The sequence below is a fragment of the Capricornis sumatraensis genome, chromosome 6 (genome assembly GCF_032405125.1).
Source record: "Capricornis sumatraensis isolate serow.1 chromosome 6, serow.2, whole genome shotgun sequence".
Classification (NCBI taxonomy): domain Eukaryota; kingdom Metazoa; phylum Chordata; class Mammalia; order Artiodactyla; family Bovidae; genus Capricornis; species Capricornis sumatraensis.
This window is the reverse complement of record NC_091074.1, coordinates 84,771,298-84,788,859: the sequence shown is the minus strand read 5'-3', so window position 1 is coordinate 84,788,859 and position 17,562 is coordinate 84,771,298. Positions and strand designations below refer to the sequence as shown.

The 17,562-nt window shown below is 40.2% G+C and overlaps 1 protein-coding gene across 2 annotated transcripts in view; it reads right to left on the bottom strand.

Annotated features, from left to right (window-relative positions):
• UBAP1 (ubiquitin associated protein 1) overlaps positions 1–12,321 on the bottom strand; it is a 66,627-nt gene extending 54,306 nt beyond the window's left edge. For both annotated transcript variants that reach the window (XM_068974019.1, XM_068974021.1), the window contains exon 1: positions 12,153–12,321. The gene's annotated coding sequence lies outside the window, so the exon portion shown is untranslated. The remainder of the gene's footprint in view (positions 1–12,152) is intronic.
• Positions 12,322–17,562: the final 5,241 nt, after the last annotated feature.

The window sequence follows — 17,562 nt, the reverse complement described above, 5'->3', positions numbered from 1 at the left end:
GTTGGGCATCCAAAGAAAACTGAGAGCAGAAGAATTGATGCTTTTGAACTGTGGTGTTGGAGAAGACTCTTGAGAGTCCCTTGGACTGCAAGGAGATCCAACCAGTTCATTTTAAAGGAGATCAGTCCTGGGTGTTCTTTGGATGGAATGATGCTAAAGCTGAAACTCCAGTACTTTGGCCACCTCATGCAAAGAGTTGACTCATTGGAAAAGACTCTGATGCTGGGAGGGATCGGGGGCAGGAGGAGAAGGGGACGACAGAGGATGAGATGGCTGGATGGCATCACCTACTCGATGGCCATGAGTCTGAGTGAACTCCGGGAGTTGGTGATGGACAGGGAGGCCTGGCGTGCTGCGATTCATGGAGTCGCAAAGAGTCAGACACGACTGAGCAATTGAACTGATGGTAGGTCAATTTTTAATTCTGGGGGGAATCTCTACACTGTTTTCCATAGTGGCTGCAACAATTTATAGTCCTACCAACAGTGCATGAGGGCTCCATTTTCTCCACATAGTTGCCAACACTTGTTATTTGTTGACTTTTTGATAATAGCCATTCTGAGAGGTGTGAGGTAATATTTCACTGTGGTTTTGATTTGCATTTCCCTGATGATTAGTAATGTTGAGCATCTTTTCATGTGCCTGATGGCTATCTGTATGTCTGCACTGAGAAATGGTTGCTTTCAGATATGGATAAAGAACTTATAAGATAAACCTGGGCCATTTGTTGTACATGAAAATAAGAAAATTTCTGAAGATTTACAGGTTATATCAAGAGGCTACCACATTTTTAAAAACTTGTGCATCAAAAATAATGACTATAGTTGTTTTAAACACACATTATAAAGCCACAAGTCTATGATGATATTCAAAGGTCCACAGAAAACTATCAGAAGAAAAACAAACCACAAATAACCTACTACTATTAAGAGATAGCTATTATACCAACTTTGAAACTGGTAATTAAAAGAAAAGATTAAGCATTCCTCATTCCTTTCCAGTAGGAACTACACTTCAGGGTAACCCTGCTGATGAGGGAAAGCTCTTCTACATAGAAGAATGGCATCTCATAAACATAAATGTGAAAAAAAGTGTGATGATACAAGTTCATAACTTCTAATTATATAATTGATTCAAGTAAGTATCATCAATGGATGTTAAATTATTAGGTAAAGATAAACAGGGAGCTTTATAATAGAAGGATGGGGCTGACACCATCTGAACATAACTAGAATCACAAAAAGTGGGACAACCATTCATTACGTACCTCCTGATGGGATGTAAAAAAAAGGACACAGCACCACTTCTATGATGGCTGCTACCCCCAACCAAACAACAAAAACATGAATTAAATCAAGCTTTGAACCATTTCTTTACAAGAATGAGAGGAACAAGCAAAAAAGACAACACAAGAACGCACAGACAAATCCTAAATTTGGAATACCTTCAGGACAAATGGCCTGGTTTCTCCAATGAAAAGGTGATAATTACCATATCACAGAAGAAAGTTAACAGACCTGAAAACCAAATAAGTGATAAGTATGGACCTGACCTGAGTTGTGAATGGAACAAACTATCTGTAAAGTGACAGTTCTAAGACAATAAGAGAAATTTTCATATAGGATGGTTATTACATTATATTAAGGAATTACTAATAATTGTTAGATAATAGCATGATAATTATATTTTTTAAAGAAAGTTAACTGTTTTACCAGTTAGAAACACATTATAATGTATTTATAGGAAAGTTTGAGATTTGCTTTAAAATATTTCAGGCACTTCCCAATCCCCAAAAAAGGGAGGAGAAAAGACTTGAAAAAGATCAAATGGTGATCTTTGTGCAAGCTGGGCAATGGGCACATGGGAGTTCATTACACTTTCTCCTTACTCTCTGGTACACTTTTAAATTCCCATAATACTGAAAAAATGAAAAGGAAGCCTACGATATTTTTAAAGTGGTTTTATTGGACCTAGAACTGAACAAACCATTTTGTACAATAAAGAATTTGGTTAGCCTTTGTCTCGGTTCTGGGAAGTGAAAGTGAAAGTCGCTCAGTAGTGTCCAACTCTCGACGACCCCGTGGACTGTATAGTCCATGGAATTCTCCAGGCCAGAACACTGGAGTGGGTAGCCTTTCCTTTCTCCAGGGTATCCTCCCAATGCAGGGATCGAACCCAAGTCTCCAGCATTGCAGGTGGATTCTTTACCAGCTGAACCACAAGGGGAGCCCCTTTTTCTTAGAGGTATCCTCTAAATCCTTGGAATTTCCCAAGTGATACAAAAATCTTTGTTTTTCTTGGTGGGCCCCTAGACCATACTTGGATGTTTATGTTAACAAGATGACTTAGGACAGAGGATGACCATACCAGAAAGACAAATCATGTGATTAGAAGGTAAAGATTTTAAGCCATGTAATATGTTCAACCTTGAGGGAGGGGAAGAGGAGGGCTGGAGATCAAATTCAACCTTGTGGCCAATGAATCATGCCTATGTAATAAGTCAATAAAATGAAATCTGGACACACACTCTGCTGAGCTTCCCTGGTTAACAATATTCTGTGGATCTGGTGACACAATGATGAGTCAAGAGGGTGACACATCCTGCTTCCACCAGGAGAGTATTTTCATGTTTCTGACCTTCCCAGGTTTCACCCTGTGGCATCTTCTGACTAGCTATTTGTATACTTTTTCCTATAACAAGTCTGTAATCATAAATATAGCACTTTTCTGAGTTCTGTAAGGCATTGTAGCAAATTATCTAACCTGAGGGCTGTGTGGGAACCTCTAAATTTGTAGCCAGTTGTTTCAAGATGTTCTGGGAACCCTTGAGCTTGTGGCTGATATCTGGCAAGTCTTCTGAATGACTATGCCTTTAACCTGTGTGCATGTGTGCATGCTTAGTCCCTCAGTCATGTCCGACTCTGCAACCCTCTGGACTGTAGCCTGCCAGGCTCCTCTGTCCATGGGACTTTCTGGCAAGAATACTAGAGCAGGTTGCCATTACCTCCACCAAGGGATCTTCCTAACCCAGGGATCAAACCCACATCTCCTGCATTAGCAGGGGGATTCTTTACCACTGTGCAACCGGGGAAGCCCATTAACCTAATTCTAGGTAGTGTCAGAATTGCACTGTGAACTTATAAAAGACATTCAGGCGACAAGTGAGGAAATGTAAGTACTGACATAATATGATAATATGAAATTATTGTTGGGAGTTCCCTGGGGGTCCAGTGGTTGGGACTCAGCACTTTTACTGCCATGGCCCAGGTTCAATCCCTGGTCAGGGAACTAAGACCCCACAAGCTGTGTGGCCTGGCCAAAGAAAAAAAAAAAAAGAAACATTGTTTACCATAGATGGTTGGGCATGGTTAACAGTAGTGTATTTATGAAGAAAAATGTCCTCTTTTTAAAAAGTTATATAACATTTAGTGTAAAATGACTATAATTTAACTCGAAAATATTTCTGAAAATAAATCAGACAGCAAAAATGTTGTTAAATCTTGTTAAAAGGAAACCCACAAGAAATTGTACACAATTAACTAAAATGAGTCAAAAGAGCACAGTAAGAAAACACAGGAATATGCAAACAGAATTCTAAAGTGAAGAGGTATGTTATTTGGCTTTCATTTTTTCCCCTCAATGGAAAAACTAGCTATATAATTACTTTTGTGAGTGTGTGTGTTAGTCATGTCTGACTTTTCGCAACCTCATGGACTGTAGCCTGCCATGCTCCTCTGTTCTTGGGATTCTCCAGGCAAAAACTAGAGTGGGGAATCATTTCCTTCTCCAGGGAATCTTCCCGACCCTTTGTTACCCGCTTAAAGCTGGTTCCCAATCAACTTCTGTTGATTTAAAAAAATATCCCTGCCTGGTCACAACAAAAGGCAATTAATTTCTGACTCATCTGTCTCATTCATTCAACATCTGTTTAAGGTGTACCTACTATTACTGCCTGATACTTCTCTAAGTACTTTGCCCACAAAGTTTCATATAATCAAAGCTATGGTTCTTCCAGTAGTCATATACATACGTGAGAGATGGAACAACTGATGCTGAAGCTGAAGCTCCAATACTTGGCCACCTGATAAAAAGAGCCGACTCACTGGAAAAGTCCCTGATGCTGGGAAAGATTGAGGGCAGGAGAAGAGGATGCCAAAGGATGAGGTGGCTGGATGGCATCACCGATGCAATGGACATGAACTTGGTCAAACTTAAGGAAATGGTGAAAGACAGGGAGGCCTGGTGTGCTACAGTCCATGAGGTCACAAAGAGTCAGATATGACTTAGCGACTGAACACACACATACACAAACATGCACACTTCTCTAAGTGGCAGCTATAACAGGACAAAACATCTCATTGAAATTAATTCTAATGGGGGACGTTCTCTGGTGCTCCACATTGGGAACCACCTGCCAATGCAGGGGACGCGGGTTCAATCCTTGGTCTGGGAAAATTCCACATGCCATGATGCAACTAAGCCCATGTGCCACAACTACTGAAGCCTGTGCTCTACAACAGGAGAAGTCACTGCAACAAAAAGCCCTCACACCACAATTAAGGAGCAGCCCCCACTAGCCACAACCAGAGAAAAGTCCACGCACAACAACAAAGACCCAGCACAGCCAAAAATTAAACAAACAGATAGACTATTAAAAGAAAAATCCAAAAAGACAGACATTAAACATAAAAGAATAAATTAAACTTACTGAAAATCACTGGATAAAATGTAGTATATTACCTTTAGAGAATAAGGATATTAGCTGACAGTGAAAAGGTATTATGCTTGTATTGAAGCACATGTTAGAAACTTTACATAATTTTCAAAACTATATGTTGAAGTCTTACTTAGTTTTGAAAATACCATCACATACATCATCTTATGCAAACCTTACATTCTATGAAATATAAACAAGTATTCCTATTCTCGTTTCACAAACTAAAAAGTTCAAGTCTGAAAGAGATGGTTAGTTTTTAAAAAGGAAACCTGGAATTACAACTTTAGACCTTTAAACTCACTCTACAGTTCTGACCATTGCAATATAATCTCTCCAGGCAAAAGACACTAATTAAAAAGCTTATAATAAATTAAAAATTTTTTAGATTTCATAAAAAGTCCCAAATCAACCTCACATTATAGTAAATTCAAAAGTTTACTATTCAAAGTATGATCCTTGGGCCATCAACATAACCTGAGAATTTCTTTAAAAATGCACAATCATAAACCTACCCAGAGCTACTAAATCAGAATCTACATTTTACCACAATCTCCAGGTGATCTACATGAACAATAAAATTTAACAAGGATTGAGAACAATTTAAAAGAACTTTTCACAATGATAAAAATGTTTTATATATCCACTATCTATGTGGCTATCATATTGGACCGATCAAGAACATTTCAAACTAGAATTCTGCCTAAATATAATTTTCTTACCCACTAAATAAAATAAGCCTGTTACCGTAACATGTACTCTTTCACTGAATTCTGTCAGCAATACATACAGACCAAAATCATCTTTTTTAAAAACACAACTCAAAATGTATAGCTTCCTAGAGACATTTGGAGTAAGACCTATATTATTATAGAGTATGTCATACATTATTACTGGCTGCATTATATAATCACATTTATAAAAGACTCATTTAATAATCTTCCAATAATTTTAATATGGGCTTTCAAAGAAGAAATGTTCCATTATCTTTAAATTCTGCTTATATAAAATGCTGAGATCTCTGAATAAGCCAGGTAAGTGAAATATTATTATAAAAACTACCTACTACAAGGATAAAGTTAGATTTCCTATTAAATTATAAGAACTAGGTGGAATTTCCTGTTTTAGAAAATGGATGGGACATTTGAATGAATGAGTAACAATAAACAATCAATAAACAATTCATGACCTTCAGTGATTTTGAAGTATTTCAGAACAAGTTGGTTTCCTATTGTTATTATCACTTGGAAATAGAATAACCTTTGATGGAATTCTTTGAGATTTCACTAGCTACCCCTAAAACCCACTCCACATGAAAGTGAAGTGAAAGTGAAAGTCACTCAGTCATGTCCCATTCTTTGCCACCCCATGGACTATATAGTCCATGGAATTCTCCAGGCCAGAATATTGGAGTGTTTAGTCTTTCCCTTTTCCAATGGATTTTCCCAAACCAGGAATCGAACAGGGGTCTCCTACATGGCAGGCGTATTCTTTACCAACTGAGCTATCAGGGAAGCTCTAAAATCCACTTCACATAATAATTTGTAATCCAACATTGGACTTTGAATTCCGCCCACAGAAAGGAATCATTTATCATACATGGCGTGGAATAAGGTATAATCTACCAGAAGGAGGAAAAAAGGAAGCTACTGCCCATATCCTTCCCCAATGAACCCTAAAAGGAAATGTTAACACTCCCAACTACAGGAAGGTATTAGGATTGGGAAGATCTCATTCTTACCAAATGAAGGAAGAAATGACAAAGAGGATATGAACTCTGCCTGGGACTAAGACCATGATGATGAGATGCAGCACAAAACAAGCAAAGCCAGTCTGACCTTGAGTTTCCAAAGGATTAATAAAGGTTAATTTATTAATAAATTAATAAAGGTTAATAAAGGTTAGGGATAGGCCATCAAGCCTATCCCAACAAACAGTAAGAGACTGAGAATTAAAGGTAGCCAAAGATGGAATTTAGCATCACAATCTTTAAGTTTGTTTTTCTTATCTATTTACCCATCAAACCTGAGGGTAACTAAAAATTCTGTATTATACTTTTCTATAAACTATGAGGGACATTCTAAAGTATGGTATTTATGCAAGTACTCTCAAAAATCTAGGAAAATAGCTTTCACAAATATCAAAGATGTACTGTATAACACTATACAGTATTTGCAGTATAATTAAAGCCTGGTGGATGTTTTATATTTCAATGTGATCTTTGCCAGGATTAGGACATCCAACTCCCTAGAAGAACAGTTCCTTCTTATGAAAAGAAAAAAAGTTTTTAAGAGGTTTTAATACACAAAAGAGAAATTCAAATCCCTGAAGATTTTTAAAAAAATAACCTAACAGGTAAGAGTTTAATGTGGATAGGAGACACAGCCTAAAGAACTGGGCAGAGAGTTTAAAAAACAAAATAGAACAACTATATCCTCCATCACATATTTTCTACCTGATTTGCAATTTTCATCATAACTTTTTTCTGGTCATGCGGCACGGCCTGCAAGATCTTAGTTTCCTGACAGGGATTGAATCTGAGCCCTCAGCAGTGAAAGCACAGAGTCGTAACCACTGGACCACCAGGGAATTTCCCATCATAAATCATAACTTTAAATAGTTTCTCCAGTACTAAGAAGAGTTATTTCATTCTTTTAAAAGTATCTAACGAAATTTAAATACCATAAACATATGATACTAATCCCACCTCCCCAAAAAATACCCCCCATATAAACAACTCATTAACTGTGAAAATGGACATATTTCTTTTTAATCATGTAATTACATTCCACCTAATTATATAATACTATATTACTTGAAAATAAAGACAAAAATACTCTTCCAAAATGTTTCCGAATCAGCCCTTTGACAATTCACAATTATTCTTGATAAAACCCAACACTAGACAGACTAGACATCAAAAAATCTTTATGAACATATTTTAGTAGAAATCCTACTGCTCAGAATAAGTGACTCATTATGAATTGTTCACACAAGAAAAAACTCTCACTGTCAAACCACATGGTTAACATTTAGTAAAACATATGTGTTCACTAAGTTGCTTCAGTCGTGTACGACTCTTTGCGACCCTACGGACTGGACTGTAGCCTGACAGGCTCCTCTGTCCGTGGGGATTCTTCAGGCAAGAATACTGGAGTGGGTTGCTATGCTCTACTCCAAGGGATCTCCCCAACCCAGGAACTAAACCCGACTCTCTTACATCTACTGCATTGGCAGGCAGGTTCTTTACCACAAGCGCCACCTAGGAATCCCAATAACAGGTTTGTCATTCACAAACCTGTTAAGTTTCCGAGCTTGGGGAAATATATGTAACCTGTGTGTACAATTCAGGTTGTGCTTTTAAAATCCTTTTAAAACCCTCTGGCCTGGGATTTCCCTTTCGGTCCAGCAGTTAGTATACCAAGCTTCCACTGGATGAGGCATGGTTTCAATCCCTAATCAGAGAACTAATATCCTCCGTGCCACACACACAGCCAAATAAATAAATATTTTTTAAATAAAAAACAATTTTTAAAAAACCCTCTGGTTCTTAAAACTCCAAATACAATACGAGCACAACTCCTGAGAAGCTGGCCTTTCTCATCAAGCAAATATTGGTATTAAATGTCAGATTAGATGCCACATGACACATAAACTTTAGTACTTATTAAAATAACATGCCCAGCAGAAGAGGATTTCCTAAACATGATACAAAAAGCATAAAAGTCTGAAAAGTTCATTCAGTTCATTAAAATCATGATCTTTTCTCATCAAGACTATGAAGAGATGGTAAGACAAGTTAAAAACTGGGAGAGAATATTTGCAAACCATAAATTAACAAATAATTAGTATACAAAATACATAAAAATGTATTAAACTCTCAAAAATCAATCAGAAAAAAAGACGACTCAAAAATAGGCAGAGAACTTGAACATACATATCACAAAGATACAAATGGCTAATGAACATACAAAAAAGATGCTCAACTTCAGGAAATGCTAATAAAACACAGTAGATACTCTTTCAAACCCAAAAGATAAGAAAAAAATTTAAAAGTCTGACAATATCAAGTACTGGGGAGGAAGTGAAGCAACCAAAACACACACTGCTGGCTCTTGACTCAGTAAACCACAAGATTCACAAATACCATATACCAACTCAGTGAGTCAAACACTGGAAGTGTTTAGTAAGCATTAAGCAACTGACAATGACCAATCCAAAATTCTGAAAACACAAGTGGATTACTGCCAAATACAAATTTTGGCCCTTGATGAACCAGGTCTAACCTGACTCAGCAATTACAATTATAAAAACTTTTAGTCCTTTATCCAATTTACACAGTTCATTTTGTTAAGTACAAAATATTCAGGTATTTATTTCCTCCTAGAACTGATGACATCTTAAGTGACTTAAACTGTAATGAACTATTTGTCATTCCAGCTACGCTATTTCAATTAGAACAAGCAGTTTAAAATGACATTACTTTTAAAACTCATGCTTATAGTTTAAATTTACTTCATAGGGATTGGAGTGGCCCTGTGACCATGTAAGAGGGGCAAAATGATGTAACTATGACAGAGTCAGTGAAGTTCACTGAAGTTGCTCAGTTGTGTCCAACTCTGTGATCCCATGAACTGTAGCCTACCAGGCTCCTCCATCCATGGAATTTTCCAGGCAAGAGTACTGGAGTGGATTGGCATTTCCTTCTCCAGGGAATCTTCCCGACCCAGGGATTGAACCCAGGTCTCCCACATTGCAGGCAGACGCTTTACTGTCTGAGCTAACAGATAAGAGTAAGAGCACTGAAACTGGACGAATTTAGAGCAGTACCTTAGTTTAAGTTACTTAACTTTTCTGATCCTCAGTTTCCTCAATACCTAAAAAGCAAGCCTATCTTTCCCTATCCAAACAAATCATATGAATAAAAGTGAGATGATGTAAAGTGTTTAACGATGTCTAACCTCATTAATATAGACCCAGTGTTAGCACCTATCCCTTTGTAAATCTAGCTCTCATCTAAAATTTTTAAAATCTGAAATGTTAACTCTCAATTCATAGGAAAATAATATTCTTACATTCAAATTATTTTCAAATACTACAAGACACTGTGTGCTAAGAAAAGCAACACCCTGATTACATCTTTCTCTAACTGAAAGGCTCTTTTCCTATTAGAAATTAGATTCTGGAAAAGAGGACAGATTTTCAGTTATCTTCATGACACAGAAGTAAGGATTCTCATGCTATGTGGGAAACTAAATCCAATTGATTTTAAGCTTCAATTCAAGGTTTTCTTGATTCTAAGAAGCTTATTTAATACTTAATGGTGGAGGTGGTTGTTTAGTCACTAAGCTGTGTCTGATCCTTTTGCAACCTCCTGGACTGCAGCTCTTTAGGTTCCTCTGTCCACGGGATTTCCCAGGCAAGAAAACTGCAGTGGGTTGCCATTTTCTTCTCCAGGGAATCTACCCCACCCAGGGATCAAACCCGAGCCTCCTGCACTGGCAGGCAGTTTCCTGACCAATGGGCCACCAGGGAAGCCCTAATACTTACAGTACGGCACGCTAACCTTTGCATTTCTTGAGAAAGGCTCTCTGAAGAAAATTACCTGTAATGATGACCAGATAGTAGCCTGTTTTTGGTTTTGGTTAGTCTGTGGAAAATATGGTTATGCTTAAAATAATCTACATATGGAAAAAAACCTCAAACCATTCAACAATATAATTAAATAACAGGAAAAATGTATAATACTGACAACTACACTCTACAGTAATGAAGATACATTTATAATGGTGAAAAAATTCAGAGAAATTTGAATTAAACTTCAGGAATCCTCATTTTAAATACCTTACCACAGTCGAGATATCAAAGAAAAGTAGCACAAGATAAAGTGATATTTGCCAACCTAAGAAATGGGAACAACTACTAATGAGAACTCATTACAGACGTAATACAATCATATCAGGATACTGCCTTCTTCAAAAGAAAAAGAAAAGCTTTCAGATATACAAAAAATATGTCATGATGAAAAAAAAAGTACGTCACGATGAAATATTGAGTCAAATACTACACAACGGAAAAATTCAGGAAGTTCTTATATTTACATAATTTTCTTCCATAGTCTTCATTTCCAAAAAAACATTGTTTCTTCCAGTGAAGCTGTACAGTGATAGAGTCTAACTAGAGAAACATTAATTTTCCCATTTCCATAATTATAATGACTTATTAATGCAACACAAAGTAGGCAGTAATAAACACTGAATAAATAAGTCACAAAATGAATAGGATGGATTAGAAACAAAACTCTAATTTATAAAAACCTACTATAAAAACACACCAAAAAAATCCTACTTTATAAAGTAGGTTAAAGTAGACAAAGGAATTATTTTAGACCTCGGACATTTTACATTCTTTGCTACAAAATAATACAGAAACTTTCAGTTTAACTTTCAGTTTGGGACACTTACAAGAACGAACTGGCTATCACTAAAGACTAAGTGCCGTTTTTCTTATCATCAAATCAGGAAAAATTCTAAAGAGAAAAATCCATCAAATCTACCCACTACCCACCATTCTAAAACACTAATAATTAGAACTGAGAAAAGAACCCCTATTAAGTGGAGTTAGAACAAAAGCTACTTAACAGATAACTAAACTACCAAATCTGGTTTTGCAACACTCCATGGATCTAAAAACTCTGAAAATTTTATCTCACTTTAATATAAAATGTATTTTTATGGCCAGCCACACTTTAAACATGTGAAGACAACACAAAGGTCAGAGATCACTATTAGAGATCAAATAAATGAACTATAACTTCATGTTTCACAAGAAAGATTAGGAACTGTTTCTGAAGTCCAGGTGGACTGGACAGATAAGTCTCTACCCAACAAACAAAAGCGGCAAGACTAACATACCTGGAGAAGACCAGGCAATGTCGAATATATCTCCAAAGATCACTCGCCCCGAGTCTCGTCTCCTCCCTTTCCCCCTAATCTCATCGCCTCAGAGAAAACTAAATCTGTATCTCAGGTCCGCAGCTCACTCTCAACTCCCCATCACTCACCTTTACTAAAACCTAGGTCCCTCTCTCCCCCCCGACATCCTCTATTTCCCACCGAGCTCTCGTTCCAGACAGCTACGTACTGCGCCTATTTTCCAGCAGAACATTAGTCCCCTTAATCCGAACTCACTTATTTTTCCGCATCCCTTCTGCCCTCCGCCCCTTCAATGCTGGTCCCCTCACCCCGTCCCTTCTCCCAGAATCCTTCCCAAGTCACCCATCTCTGGCCCCTTGGCCCTCACACCCCCTGAGCTGCAGCTCCTTCCTTCCACTCCGTCTCCAGCTTCCTCCTTGTCCCTCCCCCATCCGTCTCCCGGTACCGGCTCCCACTCCCAACTCCGCCCCTCTCCTCCCTCCCCCAGCGAGAGGCCCCCTCACCTGAATGCTGCAGCCGCCGTGCCAGAAGCCGAAAGGTGCTGCCGCCGACCGGCCTCCCTGGCTCGGTCCCTGCTGAGCTCCTGACGGTCCCTAGGAAGAGCGAACACTACCACCTCCAACTCTGCCCGCCCCGGGCCAGACCGTCACCGTAGTCACCCCCAGTACCACAGCCGCCATGTTGAAGTCCCACTTCCCTCCTCCTTCTCCTCACCGCTCCTCCCCTTTGGGCGTCTGACGTCGTGGCGTCGCGCCCCACCCCTCGAGCCAATGGGAGGAGTCATGGTGACGTAGCTAATTTCCCCCAGGAGCGAACATCTGCTGGTATCTGGAGGGCTGCAATTGGAACAAGTGAACCCGGCTGACTGGAGGGTTAGAGGAAAGCTGCGGGGGTCACCGACAGGGTAATGCGTAGGGGTTAGAAGAGCCTCCCAGGAGGAAGCCCGCGATCCCTGAATCTCAAAGAGAAGCACAAAGGCTTTCCAAGGGGACCTACTTAGAAATCAGAATGTCTGGCTTCAGATCCTGAGTCATGGACTTGGTACAAAGTCCTACCCTTTCTGGGCCTCACTTTCCCAATTTATAAATTGTAAGGGATCAGGATCCTATAAGGCCTTTTCAGAACAGACCTCCACCCATGTCCTCCTCCTGCCTTTTGTCTGTAGAAAAATTTAGTCAAGGAATAAATTTAATCAGACAAGTGGAAAAAATACAGAAAAAAAGAAAACAAGCATTACAAACTAATACTTTAGCCATTAAACGAAGTTGAGGACCTTTAGTTCTTCCTCAAGGACTATAGAAAATATTCTGAGCTATGTCATTTAAGCTGTCTTGCAGATACTGAAGCCCCTACCCCCGCCCCTCGCCCCACACCACCACCACCACAGAGTGGGAGAAGTTAATTATAGGCAAGCGAGAAGGAAATGGCAACCCACTCCAGTATTCTTTCCTGGAGAATCCCATGGATAGAGGAGCCTGGCAGGCCATAGTCCATGGGGTCTCAGAGAGTCAGACACAACTGAAGCGTCTAAGCACACACGCAAGCACATAGACCCCAAACAAGTTGGAAGGAAAAGCTTTTGATTACCTCACCACCATCCAATCATAAGAATGCCCACAAGCTGACCACGCCCCTCCTTACTGCCCCCACCAGGGTGGGACACACAATCTTGAGGGCATAAGCCCACTGTGCCCCTTTTGCCTGGCAAAGCAATAAAGCTGTTATTTTCTATTTCAGCCAGAACTCTGTCTCCGTGTTTCTTTTAGGCACTAATGAATAGAGGCCAAGTTTCAGCAACAAAATGAATGGGTTTAAAGGTGACCTCTAATAAATCTTCCTCCAATTCTGACAGTCAATGGATTTAAACCAGGTAATCCAATCCCAAACCTTTACTTCCTTCTGTTTCCTAGAATCAGGTGCCTGGATGTTCACAACTGAATGAGATAAATCTATGTTCCAAAAAGTTCCTAGCTGGTGGGAGAAATAGAAGCATAAACAGTAACTCTAGAAAAAGAGTGATGGTGGCTTCAGTTGCTCTGAGAAAAAACTGAGTTTTAGCTAAAGGATTAGGAAAGATTTTCATCTCTACAATTTTTTGATTCTACAGGTAAAGAATGTATACATTCTGGTATCTAATTCTCTAGCCCTATTTTCTGTCTAGAACGCCAGAGCAGGTAATTGTATTTTGAAGAGTGCAGCAGTTTTATTGAGAGAAGGTGGGTATTCCAGAAGGGGGGCAGTCAAAATGAACAGAAAATAGGAAATCATCAATTCTGGACAACTTACTGCTTAATTCAAACACAGCCACAGAAGGTTTGTGGAGAGAGCAGTGATCTGAGCAAATCTCCTCAACAGGAGAATTTAAATGGTTCAGTTCAGTTCAGTCCCTCAGTCATGTCAGACTCTTTGCAACCCCATGAATTGTAGCACGCCAGGCCTCCCTGTCCATCACCAACTCCCGGAGTTCACTCAAACTCATGTCCATCGAGTCCGTGATGCCATCCAGCCATCTCATCCTGGGTCGTCCCCTTCTCCTCCTGCCCCCAATCCCTCCCAGCATCAGTCTTTTCCAATGAGTCAACTCTTCACATGAGGTGACCAAAGTATTGGACTTTCAGCTTTAGCATCATTCCTTCCAAAGAACACCCAGGACTGATCTCCTTTAGAATTGACTGGTTGCACCTCCTTGCAGTCCAAGGGACTCTCAAGAGTCTTCTCCAACACCACAGTTCAAAAGCATCAATTCTTCGGTGCTCAGCTTTCTTCACAGTCCAACTCTCACATCTATACATAACCGCTGGAAAAACCATAGCCTTGACTAGACAGACCTTTGTTGGCAAAATAATGTCTCTGCTTTTGAATATGCTATCTAGGTTGGTCATAACTTTCCTTCCAAGGAGTAAGCATCTTTTAATTTCATGGCTACAATCACCATCTGCAGTGATTTTGGAGCCCCCCAAATAAAGTCTGACACTGTTTCCACTGTTTCCTCTTCTATTTCCCATGAAGTGATGGGACCGGATGCCATGGTAGCAGTGAATAAAATGGATTGGAGACTACCAGGTAGACTTCTTTGTGTGCCTGCATGCTTAGTTGTATCCAACTCTTTTGCAATCCCATGGACTGTAGCCTCCAGACTCCTCTGCCCATAGCATTTTCCAAGCAAAATTACGAAGTGGGTTGCCATTTCCTCCTCTAGGGGATCATCTCAACCCATGGCTCAAACCTGAGTCTCCTGTGTCTCCTGCATTAGCAGATGGATTCTTTACCCTTGAGCCACCTAGGAAGCCCAAATGTTTATTTATTCATTTTGGTTGCTTCAGGTCTTAGTTACAGAATACAGGATCTTTCTGTGTGGCATGCGGGCTCAGCAGTTGCCCAATCTTAGTTGCCATTTGCCTTGGGGGATCTTAGTTCCCTGACCAGGAATTGAACCCTTGTCCCCTGTGTTGGAAGGTAGATTCTTAACCACTAGACCACCAAGGAAGTCTGGTAGACTTTTACATTGAGTTGAATACTTACACCTGGACTAAAACAGAGACAGTGGGAATGAAGACTAGATCAACTGGAATAAGACTTGGGAAATAGACTCACAAGATTTAGAGAGCTTCTATATGGGAGAAGCAATCATGAAGAGGAAAGAGCCAAGTTCTGGGGGAGTCTTATTAACAGAAGTAAGACCTAACTTTTACTGAAGTACCAAGGAAAATAACAAAGAGTGTAGCTGGCCAAACTGAGATTAGGATGATGGCAGATTTTCTGGACAGATGCTCAGAAGGAAATGTGAGCTTGAAAATCAGGAAGGAGGTAAGGAGCACATAGGTATAGAATAGTGGTACTCCTTAAACAAATGAATTTTTCATTCATTTATCCAGCAAGTATTTATTGAATGCCTGCAGTATGCCAGGCATTGTTCTATGCACTGGTGATACAGCAGTATATAAAAAGACCTCCAGCTGCAACCGCCCCCCCCAAAAAAAAAACCCTGCTCTCACAAATCTTACATTTTAGAGGAAAATAATAATAATAATGGTTACACTTGTTACAAAGAATAAAGCAGGGAAAGGGGATAGAAAATATCCAGGATTGGAATGTATAAAGGATGGCCAGGGAAAGATGGCATCTGAGAAAAGACCTGAAGGAAGTGAGGAAATGAGTTAGGCAGATACCTAGGAGGACAAAATGCCAGGCCAAGGGAACAAGTACAAAGGCCTGAGATGAAAGCTCACCTTCTGTGTTCTAGGAACAATAAGCAACCCAGTGTGGCTGGCATGGAGTGAGCAATGAAGAAAATAATGGGAGCTGAAAGCAGAGGGGTAACAGGGGGCTAAATCACATAGGGATTTGTAGATCATTTTATGGACTTTAGCTTTTTAAGTAAGCTGAAAGCCACTAGAGAATTTTGAGCAGAGAAGGAAAATGATCAAAATTTTTATCAGGATACTCTAGTGACAAGACTGAGCGTAAACCAAAGAAGGACAAGCAAAGAAGAAAGACCACTTAGAGGTTATTGCAGTAGCCCAGGCAGGAAATGACAGTGTGTAGACTGAGAGGCAATAGCAGTGAAAGTGATAAGAAATGTACAGGTTCTGGGTACATTTTAAAGGTAAAGTTGTAAGAATTTGCTCACAGATTAGATGCACAGTGTGAGAAAATCAGAAGACTCAAGGATGACTTTTAAAGTTTTTGACCTGAGTCAAATTTGCACGTATGGCTAGAAGAATGGAAAATGAGATTAATTAAAATTTCTAGGACTGGGACCCTTTGGAACACTGACAAATAGGGCATGGGAAGATAAAGTAGAGAGATGCAAAGGTAGTAGCAAGAAGTAGAAAAAGAATGAGAAGACCATGGTGCCATGGAGGATTAGGAAGGAAAATCCTCTGGAGGACTGGGCATGTGCCTCTCCTCTCAGAGTACGACTCTCTGAGACCAGAGACAAACCTCCTCCGTCAGACAGGGGCTTTCTGAGATTCCTCATCAGCCTTGGTCTCCTGATCTAGTAATTTTTCTTCTCTATCTTCTTGCTTTAAGTGGGGACCAAGTAGCTAACTGGAGCTTCCCAGGTGGTGCTAGTGGTAAAGAACCTGCCTGTCAATGCAGGAGACATAAGAACTGTGGTTTCAATCCCTGGATTGGGAAGATCCCCTGAAGGAGGGCATGACAACGTATTCCAATAGTCTTGCCTGGAGAATCCCGTGGACAGAAGAGCCTGGAGAGTTACAGTCCCTAAGGTCGCAAGGAGTAGGACACGACTGAAGAGACTTAGCGCACACACAAGTTGGTGACCACCTACTCCTGAGCCAGCCTGCCATGTCCCCCCAGCCTCCATGGAGGCAACTCATCCTTAAGAAATGGAAAAATGGGATTTCTGTGGTGGTGCAATGGTAAAGAATCCGCCTGACAACCAGGAAACATGGGTTTGATTCCTGGTCCAGGAAGATCCCACAGGCCTTGGAACAACTAAGTTTGTGTGCTACAACTATTGAGTCTGTGCTCTAGAGCCCTGCAAGCTGCAACTACTGAGCCCACGTGCGGCAGCTACTGAAGCCGGCTCACCCTACAGCCTGTGCTCCACAACCAGAGAAGTCACCCCAGTGAAAAGCCCTCCCACTGCAACGAAGAGTAGCCTCCACTTGCCTCAGAAAAGCCTGACAGCAACAAAGATCCAGCACAGTCAAAAATAAACAAATAAATAAAAAGTATTTACAAGAAAAAAAGAATCCACCTGCCAATGCGGGGTCACAGGTTTGATCCCTAGTCCAGGAAGACCCCACATGCTGTGGGGCAGCTTAAGCCCTTACGCCACAACTACTGAACCCCACACACCTAGAGCCTATGCTCTGCAGAGAGAAGCCACTGCGATGAGAAGCCTGCACATCACAACTGGAGAGTAGCTCCAACTCACCCAAA